We start from the raw sequence: 22,730 nt of genomic DNA on the forward strand, positions 1-22,730 counted from the left end.
ATGAGGGATTCCTGGAGTTGAGAGGTCTGAGGAAGGACGCTGGCTGTGGTCACAGCACAAGAGAGGGGTACTTCCAGCCAAGGGACAGTCAGCAGGAGTAGGGTGCTCATCCAGCAACCTGATCAACTTCAGATGGCAAAAGACGCGTCAGGTTCACACTTTCAACTCAGGTCTGCAGGCACAGCCGTTTGGACAAAAGGAAACAAAACGTTTCAAAGCTTCCTTGAAACCCCAGGCAGGGTATTTCCACAAGGATTCTATTTACTGAAACAAACACTGAAAATACCGCGTGTGTGAGGTTCTCCCACACAAAAGTGCTGAGGAAAAAACACACCGACGCAAGCTCGCGGAAGACGCCTCGTCAAGATCCAACTTCCAGCAGAGTCCCAAGCTGCCAGTGAAGGTGTGGGAGGGAGAGGAGGATGGAGAAAATGGCACCCAAATCAATAAACCCTGCTTCTCCAAAGCACATCACAGACCTAAAACATCAACAATGGCCAAGAACCTGAAGTTGAGGCCAAGAGGTTCTGCTCGTCCGAATGGCCCTCAAAAGTAGGAGCACGCCTTCCCACAAGCAAGCCGAGTCTCAGTGAGGGACTAGGGGCTCAGGAAGGAAATGGGGAGGACACTGGACCAGGACAAAATCATCTGGATTCCGGTAATGCTTCCACTCAGGGCCAGAGCCACCTTCATGCTCATTTGTTCTTCTGTCCCCATCAGCATAAACTAAAGACATCAGGGCATAGCCAAGGAGAATGTCCTTGTTCTTAGGACATACATGCTGGAGTGTCAGAATGGCTGCAATTTACTTTCAAATGGTTTACAGGGAAAAAAACATTAAATATTATGTGTTATATAATTATATGTAATAATCATAATACATTATAATGATAAATATACCATAAATTATATAATCATATATGTAACAATTCTAAAATGAATATAATCATAATATATTAATGTGTTATAAAACCAAACCCACTGCCGTCGAGTCAATTCTGACTCATAGCGACCCTACAGGACAGAGTAGAACTGCCCCGTAGAGTTTCCAAGGAGCGCCTGGTGGATTCAAACTGCTGACCTTTTGGTTAGCAGCCATAGCACTTAACCACTACACCACCAGGGTTTCCTAATATGTTATAGAATATATAAATTAAGAGGAAGAGAAGCCAATGTGATAACACAAAACTGGTGAACCTAGGTGAAGGATATTTGGGCAATCATTAAACTATTATTTATACTTTTTTGTAGGCTTAAAAACTGTCAAAATAAAAAGTTGGTGAAAAAATATACTCCAAAAGAAATGAACTAGTGTAAACCATTCAGAGACCAATCTGGCAATATCTATCAAAATGTTAAATACTTGTGCCCCTTTAACCTGTAACGCCACTGCCAGGTATGTATGCTGCAGGTATTATCGCAGGCATGTGCCAAGATGTAACTGCAACATCATCATAACAAAAGCCCAGAAAGAAATCAATGCCCATCAGTGTGAGCTTGGGTGTATCTACGTGACAGTACATACATATAATCCAATGCTAAGTAGTTGCTAAAAAGAATAAGGTAGATTTATATTGATTGATATGGAAAGATCTCCAAATAACACTGTTAATAAGTTGCAGAATAAAATGCCTACCACGATTCTGTTCACATCCATTTTCAAAGGACATATATTTATGCTGGTATACACAGATATTTTTTCCCAGAAGGACACATAAGTAACTATTAACAGAGGTTATCTCTGATGAAAGGAATTATGGATCAGGGATTGGGGGATAGACTTTTAGCATCATTCTGAATGGTTTAAACATTCTTCCATACAGCTTTCACTTAAAAAAAAAAAAGCAAACCCATCTCAGAGACTTGAGCTACTGAAGCCAAGTGGGACATGGCAGTACCACGTGAGCCGTGCTGGGCTCGGGACAGGAAGTGGAGGTGTGCGGTGTGCCTGCCGGTCTGTGCCATGGGAGCAATCACACCAGAAGCACCGTGTGAGGCGCACTGGGCTCGGGACAGGAAGCGGAGGTGTGGGGTGGCGTGCCGGGAGCAATCACACCAGAAGCACCATAGACAGAACTTAGGATGGAGCTCAGTGTGGATTCTGCCTTCTTCCTCTGCCTCCCATTCCCCTTCCCTAAAATATTTGAGTCAAAAAAAAAAAATTTTTTTTTTTTAAATTAAATTAGAAATATTGAGAGCTGCTGCAGATTTAATCTGGTAGGGAGAAAAAAAAAACACTAGAAAAATGTGCCCAACCATCTAGTCATGTGTCACTGCGGGCCTACTGTGTGACAAGCACCACTTTAGGTGCTGGAGACGTGGCAGCGGACTTAGTAGACAAAGCCTCTGTCTTCCTTAGATTCTAGTGGGGGGAGAGGTGATGATGCAGTATATCAGATGGTGACAAATGCCCCCTGTGGTGACACTAAAGCAGCAGAGGAGAGAGGAGTGCAGGGAAGTGGGGTTTGCAGCTGTAACGCCTTCAACAAAAGGGGACGTGAAGAAGGTGGGGGATCTCTGGGGAAGAACTGTCTGAGATGAGGGCTGTGGACAGTGAGAGGCGTAGAGTGTGGGAGGTGGTCGGGCCTCTCAGGCTTTCTAATCAGGGTGAGCACTCCGCTTTTCTTTTCCTGTGGAAACTGGGGGTAGCTGCAGGGCTTCAAGTGGAAGCAGGACACAGGCAATCCTAAAAATTTAACAGGCTCACTCCGGCTGCTGTGCTGAGACTAGCCTGAAGGGGCAGCAGTGGGAGGAGACCAATCAGCACCATGATAACCCAGGGGAGAAAACCTGGTAGCTTGACTGGCGAGTGGCAGCAGGGGTCGGGCTCTGGTTGTACTTTCAAAGTTAAGCTGACAGGATTTGCTGACAGAGTGGATGAAAGGTGCGAGAGAACTGGTTGAAGATGACGCCAGAGGTGGGAAATTATACTATGCCACCTGTTTTTGTTTTAGTGGTGGTTGTGTGGTAAATTAGGAACACATAAGACTTTTTTGAGGGTAAGAAATAGAGTTACCTTTGAGTCCCTCATGGACAGAGAGCCAGGTACCTGTAGGGGCGTGACAGTGAATCCCTCAGAAGCCACACACAGTGCACCAGGCAGAGCTAATCTTTCTGAGTTGATGGTGTTTCTTCAAGATGGAGAGAACTCAGACAGGGCAAGACGCCAAAGCGAAGCAATGCATCCTTTCAAATACATTCACCAAACATCCCTTGAGGTGGAGGAACGGCCAGGAGGGAAGTAGGCACACACCCTGGGTGTAGGTCAGGCTCCTCTAGACAAGCCACACTAGAGCTGAGTCAACTCGTGCCTGAAACAGCCCCTAGTGGGCAAAGGAAGGAGAAAAGTGGAAGATGGAGACTGACAGACAAAAAATGGGGGCCTGTCAGAGATGTGCTGCACTTAGATTCCATTTCATTCTTTTTTTTTTTTTTAATGATTTTTATTGTGCTTTAAGAGAAAGTTTACAAATCAAGTAAGTCTCTCACACAAAAACCAATATACACCTTACTATACACTCCCAATTACTCTCCCCCTAATGAGAGAGCCCACTCTCTCCCTCCACTCTCTCTTTTCATGTCCATTTCGCCAGCTTCTAACCCCCTCCACCCTCTCATCTCCCCTCTAGGCAGGAGATGCCAACATAGTCTCAAGTGTCCACCGGATCCAAGAAGCTCACTCCTCACCAGCATCCCTCTCCAACCCATTGTCCAGTCCAATCCATGTCTGAAGAGCTGGCTTCGGGAATGGTTCCTGTCCTGGGCCAACAGAAGGTCTGGGGGCCATGACCACCAGGGTCCTTCCAGTCTCGGTCAGACCATTAAGTCTGTCTTATGAGAATTTGGGGTCTGCATCCCACTGCTCTCCTGCTCCCTCAGGGGTTCTCTGTTGTGTTCCCTGTCAGGGCAGTCATCAGTTTTAGCTGGGCACCATCTAGTTCTTCTGGTCTCAGGATAATGTAGTCTCTGGTTCATGTGGCCCTTTCTGTCTCTTGGGCTCATAATCACCTTGTGTCCTTGGTGTCCTTCATTCTCCTTTGCTCCAGGTGGGTTGAGACCAATTGGTGCATCTTAGATGGCTGCTTGCTAGCGTTTAAGACCCCAGACGCCACTCTTCAAAGTGGGATGCAGTCCATTCCATTCTTTTGATGACGATGGGAGCCAACCACCTCCTGAGCAGCCTTTATGTTCACGTGTCCTGAGGTCATGTGTGGGTTCCTACCACCCTGCAGGGGAGTAGTGGTCAAGAGCCTGGGCTTCAGAGCCGGACAGATGTGGCTTTGAATCCATCTCTTGCTTTCTAGCTGTGATTCTGAATAAGGTACTTCACCTCTCTAAGCTCATTTCCTTAAGTATAAAAAAAAAAGGGGGGGGGGGAGGTAGAGCAGGTTGTCATCAGGATTAAATGAGAGAAGGCAGATGAAAGGGGCCAGCACAAAACAGGGGCTCAGGAAAGTGAACCTTGTTCTGCCATCCCCGCCGTAGGCCCTGTCCTCCCTGACCTCCTTTCTGCATCTACTGTCCCCAGGCCTGGGGCTGAGCCAGCCCCTGTCCTGGTCTGTGATCCCCTACAGCAGCCACCCTCTCTCCCCACTCCTCTAGGTGGCTCCAGGGCCTTGTGTAGCTTCTCAAAAAAATCACTCCCTCCTCCTAGGACTCCTCAATCCTGCTCTCCTCCCCTGGTCATCCTCCCAGGGCTCTGGAATGCTCCTCGTGGGCTTCCTCTACCTCCCCATGGCTATGCCCTCCCTCCACAGGCCTCCGTCCTTCCTTCTGACCCTTGGGGAGAAGTCTTCTTCCAAAGGCTTCTATGCCAAGGGCTCACCAGTGTCCACCCCCACCCTGGCCTCCCAGTGGTGCTCCACTGCACTGTGGCCCTGTCTGCTAGCCCCTCAGTCACACTGTCTCCCTGCCTAGCCTGCCAGTCCTGCCTTGCTTTGCCATTTCTGTTCACAGAATGGTGGTGTCCTTGCCTCTGGGGTGACTTCTCCTCCTCCCTCCCACTCAGCCATCAATTTCCTTGCCAACTCCCTCTTTCTATCACCAAACTAGTCCAGGCCCTCGTGAATGCTTTCCTCGGCTAATGAAACTGCCTCCGAACAAGACTCCTGCCCCTTGTCTCTCCACTTGGCTTTCCCATCCATCCATCCATCCACCCGCCCGCAGGTCTGTCTGTCCGTCCCTCCATCAGTCCCTCCCTCCCTCCCTCCCTCCCTCCCCCACACCTACATTGAGCACTTACTCTGTGCTGGGGATACAACAGTGAACAATGCAGACACAGTCCCTACCCTCGAGAGCTTTCAGTCTAATTACACTGCACACCTCTAACTTGCCTAAAACACAGCTCCCACCCTCCCCCATCTTAGTCGTATTTGAATTAAAACACATCTTTTGGAAGAGAGTGTATAAAATTCAAAGAGTACAAAATATACTCAGTGAAAAAGCTCCCTCTCACCTGAAACCTCCTGTCCCTCCAGTTCCCTTCTCAGCGCCACCCACTGTTACCTGGATCTTATGTATCTTTCTAAGACACATTCTAGGAAAGTACAAAGATGCACAGGTGTCTTTTTAAGAGAGGAGGCAGAGAGAGAGAGAGGGAGTAATGGTCACATACTTGCCACACTGCTCCATCCTTGCTGCTCTCGCTGAAAACTTCCCTGGAGTACAACTCACCGGTTGTTCGCATGGCTCTCTCCCGTTAGATGGCCGTGCCATCTCTGACTCACTCCACAAGCAGTGCTCAGTGCCTGTCCTTACCATGTGCTGTCCCTGCCTGTGTGTGTCTGTATCTGTAGGACAGGCTCCTAGAGATGGACCTGCTGTGCTAAAGGTTCTATGTGGCTTATCTGTCACACTGCTGTCATTCCAATTCACACTCCACCAACACTGAATGAGCGCTCACCTTCCCACATCCTCGCCAGCACGGTCTATTAGTAAACCTTGTCTTGCCACTTTGAGAGCTGAAAGTCGCAACTTGACTGTCTTGGCACGGCTGTAGCGTGCGTGAATCTGGTCACTGGGCGCTTGGGCTTGCCAGAGCCCAGCACCTCAAGTGGGGCTTGCAGGCTCCCAGCCCTGCCCAACCCTACCGGCCCCTCCTCACTGACACAAGCCCGCAGCTCCTCCCACTCCCCAAGCTTCCACCTGCCTCTGGGCCTTGGCTCACACCCTCCCGAGGACTCCAGGGCACCGTGCTCACTCTTCTAGAAGTTTTGTGCTGTTTATGTCACACAACAGGAGGGCAACTATGGATTATCCAATTCTAACTGTATCACTCCAGCAGGTGCGTCACCGATTGCTCATATAACGCTGTCATTCAGTTTTCTACACACAATACTCCACGATGCTGACTATGCTGTTTGAGTCAGCATTTAGGGAGCAGCGACCTCTTCAGAGCCTAGCCCAGAAGGGTGCTCCACATGGACTTGCTGAGTGACAGAAGGAAGCTGGGATTTTACATATGGGTGTTTCATTTTATGTCACAAAGAGGGAATGTAAGAGGTGACATTAAGTCAAAAAACACAGAAGTTGGAAGGGAAATAACTTCCGTTACAGCTGCAGTCCTGTTTAGAAAGCGAACACTTTCTCTTTCCAGGCTTTTTTTGCTTTTGATAATGCACAAGTGTTCTGAGATTAATCCATACAACCTAAGAGAGCTGTCCAGTCAACACCAGGCAATGCCTGAGAGGAATAGGAACAAAGAATGTGGACTCCTGACCACAGGTGAAGGGAAAGGCTCACGGCTGGGACAGGGTGAGCTGGGCACAGCTGTGGTTACTGGGGGGTGGCAGTCCCTTGTGGCCCCTTGCCTGATGGCATCACCCAAATCAACAAGATGGGATCGGGAAGTTGTCACTTGCCAGTGGGACTCTTGGTAGAGAGCATCTCTTTACCATCAAAATCCACAGAGGAAATCAGCTGTGATACAAAACATGTGGAATGTTTGCATTCTCACACTGAAAGCGCAAGCTTGACGCAGGAAGGTGATCACAGACCACAGAGCGGTCACTTTAGCTCCTGACAGTTCAAAAAGAGACACAACAGAAAACACTCTGGGTTGTTCCATCTCACACGCTCTTTTCTGGGACCATGAAATCAGCAATCTCCTTGTGAGATTGCAGACCTTGGACTCCAAGCAGGCTTTCCAATCTCAGGATCAGGCAGCTTCAGCGGCCACGATCTCAGCCGGGAGTCTGTATGCTTTTTTGTTCATTTCTGGGGAAAAATATTCCCTTCCCATTAGCTGGTGCCAGAAGAGTAAAAAATAAAACCCCATAGCTTTAAAGCCCTCTGCCCAGTGACGCGCTGCTGACCTGGACTACCCACTGATGGTCTCATTTCTCAAGCCGTACCTCATGCACCACATCAAGGGTACAGACTACTCACCAGGACAAATGGGGAACAGCTCCACCCCAGCAGCAACGAAGCTGCCATCAGGGCCGGCTGGGGAGCTTCGTGAACTAAGAGCCAGAAGGGCCCTGGACAGCCCCAGCAGCTCCCTCGGTGTAAGGATGGGGACACTTGCGGGGAAGGTGATCTGTCCAAGAACACCCAGGGAGTTAGCAGTGGAGGTGGGACTGAACCCAAGGCACCTGAGTCAGGCCTCTTTCTGTAACCCACACTGGCTGCTGCTATAAGTCCAGGGAGCCTTCTCCCACCTCCTGACCAGGTCTGCAATGCTCCTAAATGGCAAAGACTGTGCAGGTGGGGGTGGTGGGAATCCACCCTCACTGAGGGAGCCAGCCATCAAGGAAGAATCCAGACGTGCTCCTGCACTTTCCCAAAAGTATAAATAAATGATCATCCCAACAGCCAAGCCCCATTCCAAGCCTCCTTAACGCCCTCTGGTGGTGCTAAAAAAAAACAGAGGTACTGTATCTTTTAGCAGTTGCAGCCGAGTCAGTTCCGACTCACGGTGATCCCATATGTGTGGGAATAGAATTGTGCTCCAAAGGGTTTTCAATGGCTGATTTTTTAGAAGTAGATCAACAGACCTTTCTTCTGAGGCACCTCTGGGTGGGACTCAAATCACCAACCTTTGGTTAGCAGCCAAGCATGTTAACCATTCGCACCACCCAGGGACTCCTCAGTTCTTTAGGGCAGGGCAAAAGCCCCAGGAAGTCCGTGTGGTAGCCGGCTGGTTGCCTCTGCAATATCCATTCTCCCCTTCTTCCTTATAAGGAAGTTCCCTTAGCCAGCCCCTTATATACTGGTGCCAGCAAGGCATTCAGCTTAAGAGACTCCATTACCCAGCCTCCCTTGGAGCTGGCCATGGCCACGTGGCTAAGCTCTAGCCTATCAGAGTTTTACACTGAGGTCAGGCCACGCTTCTTGGAGAACTGAAGACCCGAGTGATTCTTAGGGCAGTCAAGAGGGGGAAAACTTGAGATCTAGTCCCGGTTTCGCATACATTTTATTGTTTTGTGCAAGTCACTTAACTTTTCTGGGTCCAAGTTTTCTCAGTTGCCTACTTAATAGGGTCAATTTGAGGAGAAGAGTAGCTACCTTTAATCTTCATGACAAAACTGAAAAGTAGGTATCACCTTCCTTTTACAGTAGGGTCACAGCATTTGTCTAAGACCATAAATGGCACAGCCAAGATCTGCATCGAAGTCTTTCTGACTCCAAAGCCTACATTTTTCCTTTGGCTTGGGGGCTGCAATACAAAACTGCATTCGGTCATACAGTGAGAAGTAAGAAACTGGGAAGCCAACAATGGTTCTGGTGTAAGACCTACCACAAGGAAGCAGAAAGAACACTGGTCTGGGGCTTGGGGGACTCCCTGAGATCAGGCCCATCTCCTTCCTTCGTCTCAATGGTCTTCCTGGCTCTAGTCTTCCTCCCTTAAACCCACCCCCCAGCAGAGCAAGTGAACTGAGCATGCCACTGTTGGCTTAAAACCACTCCATGTCCCCCATTTCCCAAGGAACACAACTCAGACTTACATTGGCAAACAAGGCCTTGCAGCCCGCCCCTCCCTCCCTGCCGGGTCTCAGCTCCCAGCTCACCCATCTTCCAGCACTGTCGCTCACATTCTCCCCTTGCCTTGGGAGGGCCCCCCACATTGCTTCTTTTGGATAACTCTTAGGTATCCTTCCAGATTTAGTTCAGACTTCCTTGCCCCCCTTGCAACTGAGCTAAGTGTCCTTCCAAAGAAAGGCTCCCAAAGCATCCTATGCATACCTCTGAATTAATACTTCATAAGCAATACCATTATTTATCTCTCCCACTAGACAATTAGTAAGCAATACCATTATTTGTCTCTCCCGCTAGACGATTAGTTCTGAAGGCAGGGGGGCCTTATCTTACTCATGTTAATGTCCTCGGCACACAGCTTACCACCTGGATGACGCAGGCACTGAACTACTAAACTGAGCCAAGTACAGCAGAACACACAGATTCTATCACAAATCAAAAGAGACAGGTAGTTCAGTGCTTAAGAGTACAAGCTCCGGGTTCAAAACCTGCTTCAGCACTTACTGTGGGACCAGGGAAAGTTGCTTAACCTCTCTGGGCCTTGATCTGCCCCTCTACAAAATAGAAGAAGTAACAATATTCCTCATAGGAGTATTAATAAAACAATACACAGAGTACTTAAAACTATGCTTTACACTTAGCCAAGACCGCAAACACTTCAGCAAGAAGTAGCAGTACTATTACCACTAAAGAGGAAAAGTAAAACTTTGAGCACAAAGGCTGGCTGCAGAGAGCAAAAAAGTACACCTTAGATTATAATCTGTGCATCCAGAGCCTCCCTTAACATCTTTCTTTATTCTTTTAAATTGTAAATCATTGTAATAAGTTTGGAAACAAGAGGAAAAAAGTTACTTAAAATGTCACCATCTTAATATAATCAAGATCATTTGGCTGACTTCCTTTGACACTTTTCCCAAATGCTTACTTGGTTTTGTATCACTGTAGTCCTGGTTAGACACCTTCTGGCCTGCACTTTGCATCTGAGAACAGACCAAAGTTATATCAAGCCATGGTCTCTGTTCCCTGGTCCATCAGCCTCCTCCACTGGCCCCTGCAGGAGCTCCTCAAAGAATGGAGCCCTGAAAGGTGTGCCCATTAGAGTGGTGACAGGAATGACCTGGCCACGGCTATATGGAAAGTCATTAAGAAGCCTCAAGTTCTAGGCCCCCAACTCCCTGCCCCCAAACAAGGGCTCTAGCTCCTGTGTGATGCAGATACAGCAGCCGCTCAGCACGTGGTGGTGGCCCTGCGGGAAGCCAGAGAGGTAGCGCAGGGCAGCAGCAGCGCAGGGGTAGGCAGATCTCCTCCTGCCTCGCCCACAGCAGGGCCGGGTGATGGAGGAGCTCAGGAGACACCGAAGGACTGCCAGGAAAGAGGGCTCAAGATGAACTGCTGAAGGGCTCCAAAGATCACCAGGTGCAGAGGGCTGGTTACTTTTTTTTTTAATTAAAAAATTTGTTACTTTTGTTGTTCTTGAGAATATATGCAGGAAAACATACATCAACCATTTCTATGTATACAATTCAATGACACTGATGACATTCTTCGAAGTGTGCAACCATTCTCACCCTCCTTTTCTGAGTTGATCTTCCCCCATAAACATAAACTCACTACCCAAGGTTCCTATCTAATCTTTCGAGTTGCTCTCTCAATTTGATACCACACAGATAGAGCTTAAAAGAACAAAATGCATAAGGCTGACATTCATTACTAGTTAAGCTAAACCATTGTTTGGTTTTAAGAAGACTCCAGGGGATATTTTTGGTTTAAGGTTTAAAGATGATCTCAGGGTAATAGTTTCAGGGGTTCATTCTGTTCTTCATTTTCCCCTTTTTTGATCAGGATTCTTCTATAGCCTCTTTGATTAAAATGTTCGGTAATGATAGCCAGGTACTATCCAGTTCTTCTGGTCTCATGGCAGAGAAGGCAGTTGTTCATGGAGGCAATTAGCCACACATTCCATTTCCTCCTTCTATTCCTGATTCCTCTTCTTTCTCTGTTGCTCTAGGTGAATAGAGACCAACTGTTACCTAGAATGGCTGCTTACAAGCTCTTAAGACCCCAGGCACTACGAGCCAGGAGGTAAAACAGAAGCACTAAACACCTTATTAGGCCAATGAACTGGGATGTCCCATGAAACCATGACCCTGAACCTCCAAGCCAAGAAACCAAATCCCATGAGTTATACATGAGCAGCCTTGGCAGCTCTTCTTTTTGTTGCTGTTGTTGTAAATATATCTATCATGCAACTTTTGCCCGTTCATCTTTTCATAGGTGTATAACTTACTGATAGCAATTACATTAATCAAATGGGCAACCCCACCCTTCATCAAGGCAATTTTTCCATCACCATAAACCAAAGCTAAGTACTCTCTCTCCCGCCCCTGGTAACCACCAATAAACTTTGGTCTCTATACGTTTGCCTGTCCTTGTCTTTTGATATAAATGATTGGCTTATTATCTTCAAGCTCCATCCATACTGTAGCTTGTATCAAGACTTCATTTCTCTTACTAGCTGAGTAGTATTCCATTGTATGTATGCACCACATTTTGTTTATCCATTTACCTGCTGATGTGCATTTAGGTTGTTTTCACCTTTTGGCTATTATGAATAGTGCTGCAACGAGCACTGGTGTACAAGTATTACTTCAGTTTCTGCTTTCAAGTCTTCTGGGTACATATTTGTCCCTTGATATCCATGGGGGATTGGTTCCAGGATCCCCCGCGGATACCAAAATCCACAGATGCCCAAGTACCTTATATAAAACAGCACAGTATTTGCGTATGACCTATGCATATCCTCCCTTATATTTTAAGTCATCTCTGGACTACTTATAACACCTACTACAGTGTAAATGCTATGGAAATAGTTATACTGAATTGTTTAGGGAGTAGTGACAAGAAAAAAAGTCTATACATGTTCAGTACAGATGCAACCATGTATCAACTATCGTAGGTCTAACTGCCTAGTACACACCAGAAAAAAATGTAAATTTTTTGTTATTGTTAAGAATATTTTTGATCTGGTTGGTCGTATCTGCAGATGTGGAACCTACAGATACGGAGGGCCGACTGTATGCCTAGGAGTGGCATTGCTGGGTCATATGGTAGTTCTATTTTTAGTTTTTTGGGAAATGCCACACTGTTGTCCACAATGGCTGTACCATTTTGCATGCCCACCAGCAACGGATAAGGGTTCCAATTTCCCTACATCCTCGCCAACATTTGTTATTTTCTTTTTTTAACCATTTTAGCCATCTGAATGAATAATTTCTTTTATAAGGGTCAGCACAAAGCTGGTTTCTATGAGGCGAAGGTTAAATATGTCCCAAATGGCCAACTGTTCCAAACTGCTGTCCCACTGCGGTATCTCTAACATCAACTACCGCTCTTCTCCTCAGTACTCTGTCTTTGGGTTCTGTAATTCACTGCAACTCCTCACAGGACTCACAAACCATCAAGGAAATGGCTCACGTGGTTCTGGAGGCTGGCAAGTCCCAAATCCATGGGTCAGGCATCAGGCAGAGGCTTCTCCTGACTCACGTGGTTGCGGGGGCTGACAAACCCAAGTTGGCAAGTCAGACAACAGGCTGCTGGCTCACAAGGCTGCGGAAGCTGGCGAATCAGGTCAGACAACAGGCTGCTGTCTCAAGTTCCAAGAACCGGAAGTCAGATGATGACGAGCCAAACAGACGATCCGGAGCAAGAGAGGGAACCCTGCCAGAGCACTCATATATGCTAGATGCAGACCACACCCTCCAAGACACTCCCCTTACTTGAGCAGGGCGGTACAAGGGTGTGACCTGAATAAAGGGGGTAAGGGTGGTGACTAGGGTAAGGATGGTGACTTCAGTCACACCCTCTAGTAAGGCAGCAACTCAAGATGCATCCCATCCTAATCCTGCCTTATTAACATAACAGACAACTCACTCCCAAATGAGGCCATGTCCACAGGCACAGAAGCTAGGATTTACAACACATCATAAAATGGAGGATAATTGTATCAGATAAAAAAACAAAGGACAATTACATCAGACCACATAAATGGAGGATGACTACATCATTATATAACTGCCAAACCACTGAAAACAGACCAGCCAAGTTGACACATAACCTTAACCATCACAGGTTCTATATATCTTATTTGCACTAGCAGAAAGCTATCCAATCCTCTTGGTGGGCCACGAGTGCCTTCTTTGCATAGTCCTACTATGGCTGGAAGCACCATATTAAGTAATTCACTGTATTGTACCATCCTAGTGGGAGTGAAATGGTATCTCATTGTGGTTTTGATTTGCAGCTCTTTGACGACTAACGACATTTAGTGTCTCTTCATGTGTTTGGTGGCCATTTGAATGTCCTCTTTGATGAATGTCTATTCAAGTCCTTTGCTCATTTTACGATTGGGTTATTTGTCTTTCTGTTGTTAAACTGTCTACGTTTTATATATATTTTGGTTACTGAAGATATTCTCCCAGTCAGTAGCTTATCATTTCCCTTTATGGTAAATTCCTCTGATGAAAAAAAGTTTTTAAATTTTATGAGGTTCCATTTATTTAGTCTTTTACTATCTGTGCTTTTGTTATTATATTCGCTAATCCAGAAACGACACATCATCCTATTCAAAAAACACTGTGAAAGTTAACCTCTCGGCTGCTAAATGAAAGGCTGGAGGACAGAGTCCACCCAGAGGTGCCTTGGAAGAAAGGCCTGGCGATCTACTTCCGGAAACTCAGCTGTTGAAAACTCCATGTGGCACAGTTCTACTCTGACACACACGGGGTTGCCATGAGTCAGAGTCAACTTGATGGCACCTGGTTTGGTCATCATACTCCAACTCAACAGGAAAAGCAGGGTGGCACTGCTGCCCTGAGAGCTGGCTGGCCGGACGTCCACAGCAGAGCGCTGCAGTCAGGACTCAGGGGTGCTCTCCAATGGGGCACTGACGAGCTCTGATCGACTGTGTCTCCTCTTGCCCAGGACAACTGGTAGGAGACTGGGGAGGTAAATATGGAGACTTCAGCATCTTTCAACACTCCCAAGGGTGCCACTCCCCTCCTCCCACCCTGGGCCTTTGTGCCAGCCCCTTTCTTGGACCCATTCACTAAAGGCTGAGTGCCCAGGCTCTGGACCTTTTCCAATGCCGGGCAAACTTCCAAACCCACCCACCCTACATCCTGCTCCCTCCATGGTTATGTTGGGGAGCAGCTCAATCAACAACTACTGCAGCCTCTTGTCCAATGCGATAGTGACTCATAACAGTTTCACATGCTCAAAAACAAGGCATTTTAATGGTGAGATTTCAGGCACCAAAAATGGTTAACAGAGAAGCTATCTTTGAAGATGGACCTTCTTAACAACCCTGAAAAACTATACCAGGTAGGTGAATATCCACATGCTGGCCCAGTTGTGAGGCCGTGACCCTCTGATCAGATGACTCACTTATCCTCTGTGAAGAGAACACCGAGTCAGCAGAGTCCAGGCAGAGCACAGACCCCAGGCAGCCTGCGCTCACTACAATCCAGAAACATCTGGTTCTGATCAGGAATGATGGCAAATGCTATCAACAAACACCCATAGGGGCACTGGAGAACCTGCAGGCTTAAGCCAAAGGAAACCACCAAGGTCTCTAGATTTCAAACTCACTCTCCTGCCTACCGCCTAGCCTTCTCCTAGGGCAAAGACAGTGGAGGAGCAGCTCCAAAGGCCGCTTTCAACATCCAACTCACAGTTACACTGTGTTCATGTAACGGGACTATTGTTTGTTTGTCCATATGTACGTCAGTCCTCCACACAGCTGTCAGTGGGTCTTCTCAAAATATAAATCAATACATGCTACAATATGGAAGGACCTTACAAACATCATGTTGAGTGAAATGAGTAAGACACAAAATGACAAATGTTGTGTAATCCTACTTACATGAAATATCTACAATAGGCAACTGCATATAGGCTGAAGTTCACTAGTGGTTACCAGGGGCTGCGGGTGGAGGGGAACAAGGAGTTATTGCTTGAGGGGTGCTGAGTTACTGTTTGGGGAGAGCTAAGACTATTGGAAATAGACAGTGATGATGGTTGTACATTGTCACTGAACTGTACCCTTAAAAATGGTTAAATTGGCAAACTTTTTGTTATATATACTTTTACCACAATAAAAAAATTTTAAAATACATATATATTGTGTCACCCTTCACCCCCTCTCCACTTAAAGTTTCCATGGCCCATAAATTTGTCCAAACTCCAACTTTACACTTAAGATCTGTATATTTTATTATATGTAAGTGATACCTCCGTAAAATAAAAAAAAAGCAATAAAAGAAAACCCTGGCATGTCTTCCCACAGTAGTAAAATAAGGTTTCTTCTCATGGCTGAAGTCTGTGGGGCTGAGGGCCCCGCCCACTTCTCTGACCTCTCCCGGCCACCCCTCATTCTCTGTAGCCACAGTGACCTTTGCTCCAGCTTCACAAATACCAAGCCCCGTCCTGCCTCAGCACTTTCTGCGTGGGCTGCACCTCCTGACTAGAACACTTCTCCCAGTTATCAAGTGCTGGCTTCTCCTTTTCTCAACTGTCTCAGCACCCAGGTCTCCTCCTCGGAGGCCTCTCCTGGCCCCTCACCTATAGGTGTGCACACCCCACCTTGCCCCATCCCTCTATCTCTGTTCCCTGTTTTATTTTCTTCACTAACCCTTCTCAGAAAGTCATATGCGTTTTCCTGATCATAGTCTCCTTCCCACTAGAAAGTAAGCTCTGTAGGATCAGGACCGTCTTCTGTTTTGCTTACCCCTGGCCTCCTAGCACCTAGAGGGTACCTAGCTTGTAACAGGTAGCTAAACAATATTTGTTGGACAAAGGAATCCATTCAGTCTGTCATTCAAGATGTATTTGTGTATTGGGTCCTGTCCAGGATTGGGGTTTGTGAATACCTGAGGGGAGTGTGTGCAGCAAGATGGGATTCCACTACCGTGCATGGCTCCAAGCTGACTTGGTCTTGTTTGTTTGTGACATGACTGGGCCATGTGTTCAAAGCCGAGAAGCTGAAAACATACAAAGAATGTGAGACAGGGAAGGGACCCAGGTCAACCCTCCCAGTCTCTCTCATAGATGGGAGACTGACACCCAGAGAAGGGCAGGAAAGAACTCAGTGTCACTGTAAGAAGATGAGTAGTATGTATATATTAAGTTCCATGAATTTTCCCAATGGGTTCTCCCATAAGTTTAGTTTGGAAGCCACTCATCAGGGCCTAGTTCAGGGGACAAGGCACTTTGCTTCCCACAACAGGACTACAATGGCTTAGCTCTCTTGGTTTTGGATGAAGTAAGTTACCAGCAAGACTGCCAGAGGACAACTACCCAAAACTTTTCTTCCTCCTAACTAACCATGAGGCAGGATGAGCAGGCACATCAAGGTCTTCCTCACCGTATATGGCCTTAGAAGCAAAAACCAAATAATCTGGGTTTGTGACCAACTGAAATGCACATGAAAGTTTGTTGGGAAGGACTTGGCTTTTTCTGGACCAGATGCAAGCCTGGGTTCTAAGTTAGCCAGCTTTTAAGCCTCCTATATGGAGGTTCAGCCAAAGGCTAAGACAGAAGCAAAGTCAAAAAACGCTGAACTGTTTAGCAGACAAATATGCTTAACTCTAAACACAGGGCCTCCTTAGAACCAGCTCCTCCTGGGAGCAGGGCTGTGGTGCCATCTGCTAATGATGACCTCAAGGGAATGAGGAAGGCATTACACTGCATGTGTTCCACGGAGGATTCTGGTAATGGTAAGAAATGTGAATGGCTGATAAATACATGAGAAGACGCTGAATCTCCACAACACTGATTTAAACAATGCAAATTGATAATTTTTTTGTCTAGATTAGCAATGATGAAAACATCTGGAGACGGTATTAGGAAGCAGGTACTCTGAAACTATGGAGCCCTATGGCACAATGGTTAAACGCTTGGCTAAAAGTTGGTTAAAAGGTCGGCAGTTCAAACCCACCAGCTGCTTTGTGGGGGAAAAAAAAAACCTGGTAATTTACTCCTGTAAAGATTTCAACCTCGGAAACCCTATGGGGCAGTTCTACTCTGTCCTATAGGGTTGCTACGAGTTGGAATCGACTCAATGGTACACAACAACACTTGTAAACTGCTGGTAGAAATATACACTGTACAAGTGCTTGGTAAATGTGTGGATGTGGATTCGTAACCCTGGTTTCTAGAACCATCAAGGTAAAAGAACATTAAATTGGTGCCACGGTGGCTGTGGTGAACAGAGCCTTTTGGGACCCAGGGATGCTGGAAGCAGAGAGGTTAGACGCTGCTCCAAGAGGCCTAGACACCAACTCTGCTTTCAAGGGGAAGAGGGCAAGGAAAAGGGCTTGAGGGGGTGGGGTGGGGGCGGGGAGGTCCAGAAGGCAGAGTTTAAGAACCAAGAGGAGCTAGAGGTCTGTAAACACTTCCTGTGTGGTCTTGGTTGCTTGTGTAAGTTCTCCCTGAATACTGATGGGAGCTCTGAGTACAAACAGGCTGTCCTGGAAGGATCCTATCCTGTGAGCCAGTGTCCCTGGGCAGCTGGGGACCCTCTAGGTTCTGGGAACTCAGAGATACGCTGCTCCTGCCCTGCTGCCACTGCACTGCTAATCTATACCCCTGACTAAGCACACGGCGGGCAGCAATGTGTTCCATTGCTTCCCATCAATTCACACAGCACCTGAAAAGGTGCAGCAGGTATTCTGGCAATATCTATTACTATGTCCAATGTTTATACACTGTGACCCAGAAACTCCGCTTCTAGGATTTTATTTTCTGTTATATTCACATGAATGCTCGGAAGTCTGTAAAAGAGAGTATTCACTGTAGCAGTGTCTGTAATAGTGGAGACTGTAGAAATCAGCCAAATGTCCATCAGCAGATGTTAAAAAGCGAGGTGGAACTGCACACTGCAGCGGGGGAATTTCATGGCATGTAAACACACCTCAGTAAAGCTGTCTACAAAACACATGGGAGATCTATACTGAAATGGAAAAATGCCCACGTTAAACTGGGGTGGGGAGGGGCAGCAAGTCACCAAAACAGTAATGTGTAGTATGAACCAATTTTTATTTTTAAATGATATATACTGCAGACATCCAGAGGCACCTGGCTTTTTCACAGACTTTTGAGCATGTGTGTCAACTATGGTTAGCTCTCTGTTGTTGTTTGCTGTCGAGCTGATTCCGACTCATAGCAACAATATAGGACAGAGTAGAAGTGCCCCATAGGGTTTCCTAGGTTGTAGGTCTTTTCTCCTGTGGAGCAGCTGGTGGGTTCAAACTGCTGACCTTGCGGTTAGCAGCTGAGTGCTTAACCACGGCACCACCAGGGCTCCTTTTGGCTAGCTCTCTAGAGTATGGGATTATGGGGAACTTTTACTTTATATATTACGTATTTCTATAATGTTTTAGTTGTTTACAATAAGCATGTATTACTTTTGTAGTAAAAAAAAAAATAAAGGTCTAAAAGAGCTTATCTGGGAAAAAAAGTTCTGCTACTAAAAACATTAAAAAATAACTAAACTACAGGGTCAGTGAAAAAGAGGAAGACCCTCAACGAGACAGGCTGACACAGTGGCTGCAACAATGGGCTCAAACACAGCAACGACTGTGAGGATGGCACAGTACCGGGCAGCATTTTGTTCGGTTGTACATAGTGTTGCTATGAGTCGGAAACCACTCGATGGCACCTAACAACAACAACAAATTACAATTTTGGACATTAGGTAATTAAACCCAACTCATTTAGAAAATTTCCTTCCAGGAGAAAAGGTTCCAGAAGGCAGAACTCACTAGAGGTGGGAACCCGTCACACTACTCCGTTCTTAGTCCGAATGAAGGAGGACAGAGCCACTACTGCGCTACCATACCTGGCGGACAAATGTCCCACTGTGATCCTGTTAGCCAGGCCAGGGGCTCCCCTCACACCTGAAGCCAGCACACATAAGTTACAATGAGATCTTTATTGTATATAAATTTAATTTTTTGGGATTCCCTAGTTTCGATGCTTTAAAATTCAACCAACTTTACTTGTACACCAATGTTCACAACAGCCAAAAGGCAGAAACAACCCAGGGTCCATCCACAGATGAATGGGTCAACAAAATGCAGGATAGCCATACAGAGAAGCAACATTCTGTCACATGCTATGACATGGGCGAACCTTGAAAATCTTATGCTGAGTGAAGTAAGTCAGACACAGAAGGACAAATATTGTATGATCCCACTTACATTCAACACCTAGAACAGACAAATGCATAAAGACAAAAGTGTATGGTAGTTACCAGGGGCTGGCAAGGGGCTGGGGACGGGAAGTCATTGCTGAAGGGTCCTGAGTTTCTCTTTGGGGCAATGAAAGGCTTTTGGAAACAGTGGGGATGGTTGTACAACATAGTGAATGCAATTAATGCCACTGAATTAAAAAAAAATTTTTTTTTTTGAATTACACACTTAAAAATGAGTGAAGTGGCAAATCTTTCATAGTAAATATTTACAGCAATAAAAATTAAAAAAAAAATTAATCAACCATCAATCAATCCCGATTGTGTTAGATAAGAAGGCTTTGACTAAAAAAGGCTTCTTTATTCATTCTGCACCCCACTTTGGAGAGTGGTGTCTGGGGTCTTAAGCGCTAGCAAGCAGCCATCTAAGATGCATCAATTGGTCTCAACCCACCTGGAGCAAAGGAGAATGAAGAACACCAAGGACACAAGCTAATTACGAGCCCAAGAGACAGAAAGGGCCACATAAACCAGAGACTACATCATCCTGAGACCAGAAGAACTAGATGGTGCCCGGCCACAACCGATCACTGCCCTGACAGGGAGCACAACAGAGAACCCCTGAGGGAGCTGGAGAGCAGTGGGATGCAGACCCCAAATTCTCGTAAAAAGACCAGGCTTAATGGTCTTACTGAGACTAGAAGGACCCCTGTGATCATGGTCCCCAGACCTTCTGTTAGCCCAAGACAGGAAGCATTCCCAAAGCGAACTCTTCAGACAGGGATTGGACCGGGTCATAGGACAGAATATGATACTGGTGAGGAGTGAGCTTCTTGGATCAAGTAGACACATGAGACTATGTGGGCAGTTCCTGTCTGAAGGAGAGATGAGAAGGCACAGGAGGACAGAAACTGGCTGAATGGTCACAAAAATAAAGGGTGGAGAGAAGAAGTGTGATGTCTCATTAGGAGGAGAGCAACTAGGAGTATATAGCAAGGTGTATATAAATTTTTGTATGAGAGACTGACATGATTTGTAAACTTTCACTTAAAATAGAAAAAAAAAAAAGCTTCTTTATCGAAAGGACTGAACTTCACTGCAACCTCATGGCTAGTTGGACAGAAAAAGGCCTGCCAGACGGTCTGCATTCCTCAGAGGTAACATTAGCAGCCCCCGGCCAACTCCACCACAGAAGCTGCTCCTCAACTCATACAGCGTGGAACCTTGGCTCCCCACCTCCTGTGGCCAGAAAAGACAGCCCTAACCCTGTCACACAGTGATGAACTGCAAATCAGAGGTGGGGTTTTCATCCCTGCACCCCAGGCTCCCGACAGGATTCTAGCTGCTTAGGGTCCTTTGAACTCTGAGAACAGAATGTATGATGGATACAGGGAGGGGTCCTTGTGACGTTTTCACTCTTTCAATCTGGAAGGAAAGGGTGGAGATCTGGCTGTATTTCTACCCAAGAGTTAAACACAGAAGCCAAAGGACTGGACACAAAGTTTCCAACTTACCTAACTGGGTCATTCAACTCCAAGAACTTCACTAGGGGAAAAACCCAAGTGTGCTGTGTTTCAATCACAAAGATCACTCCACAGATGGTAAATCTGTACGTTATGTACCATCCCGTACAGTGGTGAAGGTGCCCCCAGCTCCCACCTCCCTCATCCAGCAGCCTTGGGAACACGGCCACGTCCCTGAGCAGCTGACGCACTCTGGTCAGCAGTGTGAGCATGACTGGCCAGGCTAAGTTCTCATGTGACACGGCCACCAACAGCACTCTGCTTCACCTTCGAAGACAAACCGCCATGTCCCTTCCACCTAAACTCAATGCGCATTGCCCAGTCAACCGAGTTCCTCTGTGGATTTTGAAAGCCTTATCGGATAAGGTGTCATCACCAACACCAGTAATACTGACAGCTCCGTGAACGCAAGATAAATTAACTCAATCACTCCTCACAGCAAAACTAGGAGGTGGATAATATCATCCCAATTTTCAGATGCAGAAATTGATGCTCAGAGTAGTGAAGGAACTTGCCAAAGTCCCGCAGGTGGCCAGAGGTGGAGCCAGGACCAGAACCCAGGACTGCAGACTCCCAGTGGCTTGATACTGCCTCAGGGCTGACTGAGCCTGGCCTCTTGGCACAAAATGTAAAACCGTGAAACTCAAACATCTATATGCAATCTGAACGGCATTATCAAAAGTCAAAAGAAGCCTCTAAAAGAGAATTTGCTTAGAAAATTTAAGTATAGATAGAAAAACGAAGAATGCTATTCTATGCCGAAGGTGGCTGGTGTCTACATCTGTAACACATACACGCCCTAAAGTTGGCCACAGAGGTCCACGGTGCAGGGAAGAGGCCACACTGGCTGTGGCTGCTCCTGCCACCACTCGGCCTCCCAGTACAGCCCCGGTTCTGGTGACCCTGTGCCTGCCTCTGCCAAACCCAACACCACAGACAGGAGCAGGAAGGAAGCAAGCCCTGGGTTTGCTCTTGCTAAGTGCGTGCAACATCCCCCTGCCCCCCATCTCCACATGCTCCAGCTCCGTCTTACTAGCTTCTGTTCTAGGCCGTCCTTGGGCCACCAAAGCCAAGTAGGCACAAAGTTAGGTGGGAAACTGCCCTTTCTCATGCCATAGTTGAAAACAAACTCCCTGGACAAACACATGAGCACAGGTGACTGAAGCAGCAAGTCCAGCGGGAAAAGGGGAGAGAGCAGAGGCCTGAGAGGCAGGAAGGAACAGGGGTTCTCATCATGGGTTTGCAGCCTTCAACCTGCTGGGAAGTCTCAGGCAAGCCATTCAGTCACTCCAGTTCCTCCACATGAACATGAAGTCTTGAATTAAGTGATTTGTATTTTTTCTGTTTCTAATAACCAGTGATACGATGTGAGCAGTTCTACCTCCCCAGGATCGTCTGCTGCAGAGGCTGGTCAGCTAAGGTGGGCCTAGCAAACTAACGTTTACTCAGCAGCCAGCACGCAGTGCCAGGCCCTGTGCTAAGCACCTTAAACCAGCTGCTATTGAGTCAATTCCGACTCACAGTGACCCCATATATGTCAAGAGTAGAACTGTCCTCCACAGGATTTTCAATGGCTGATTTTTCAGAAGTAGGTCTCCAGGCCTTTCTTCCAAGTTGCCTCTGGGTAGACTTGAACCTCTAACCTTTCAGTTAACAGCCAAGTGAGTCAACTGTTTATACCACCCAGGGACTGGCTAAGCACATTACCTCGTTTACTTCTCACAACAACCCAACAATACAGGTAACATCATCTACCTCATTTTGAGGACAAGAAATTATCTCAGAGGGAAAAAGCCCTATGGAACGAGGTCACGCAGCTAATCAATAGTATATCCAGGGCTCAAATTCAGGCCGTTTGATGCTGGTGCCCATGCACTTGACAACCAGCTGTACCACTTCTGTTCCCTGACCCAGGAGCCTAGTCTGCCTAGTTCTCCTAAGAGCCTTCCTAGACGCACTTGTGTACTGATGGCACGGGAGAGAAA

The 22,730-nt window shown here is 46.8% G+C and overlaps 1 protein-coding gene across 1 annotated transcript in view; it reads right to left on the reverse strand.

The window, feature by feature from the left end:
- Window positions 1–22,730, reverse strand: part of STIMATE (STIM activating enhancer) — a 69,965-nt gene that overhangs the window by 22,443 nt on the left and 24,792 nt on the right. The gene's annotated exons all lie outside the window — the stretch shown is intronic.

Source organism: Elephas maximus, chromosome 20, assembly GCF_024166365.1.
Source record: "Elephas maximus indicus isolate mEleMax1 chromosome 20, mEleMax1 primary haplotype, whole genome shotgun sequence".
Taxonomy (NCBI): domain Eukaryota; kingdom Metazoa; phylum Chordata; class Mammalia; order Proboscidea; family Elephantidae; genus Elephas; species Elephas maximus.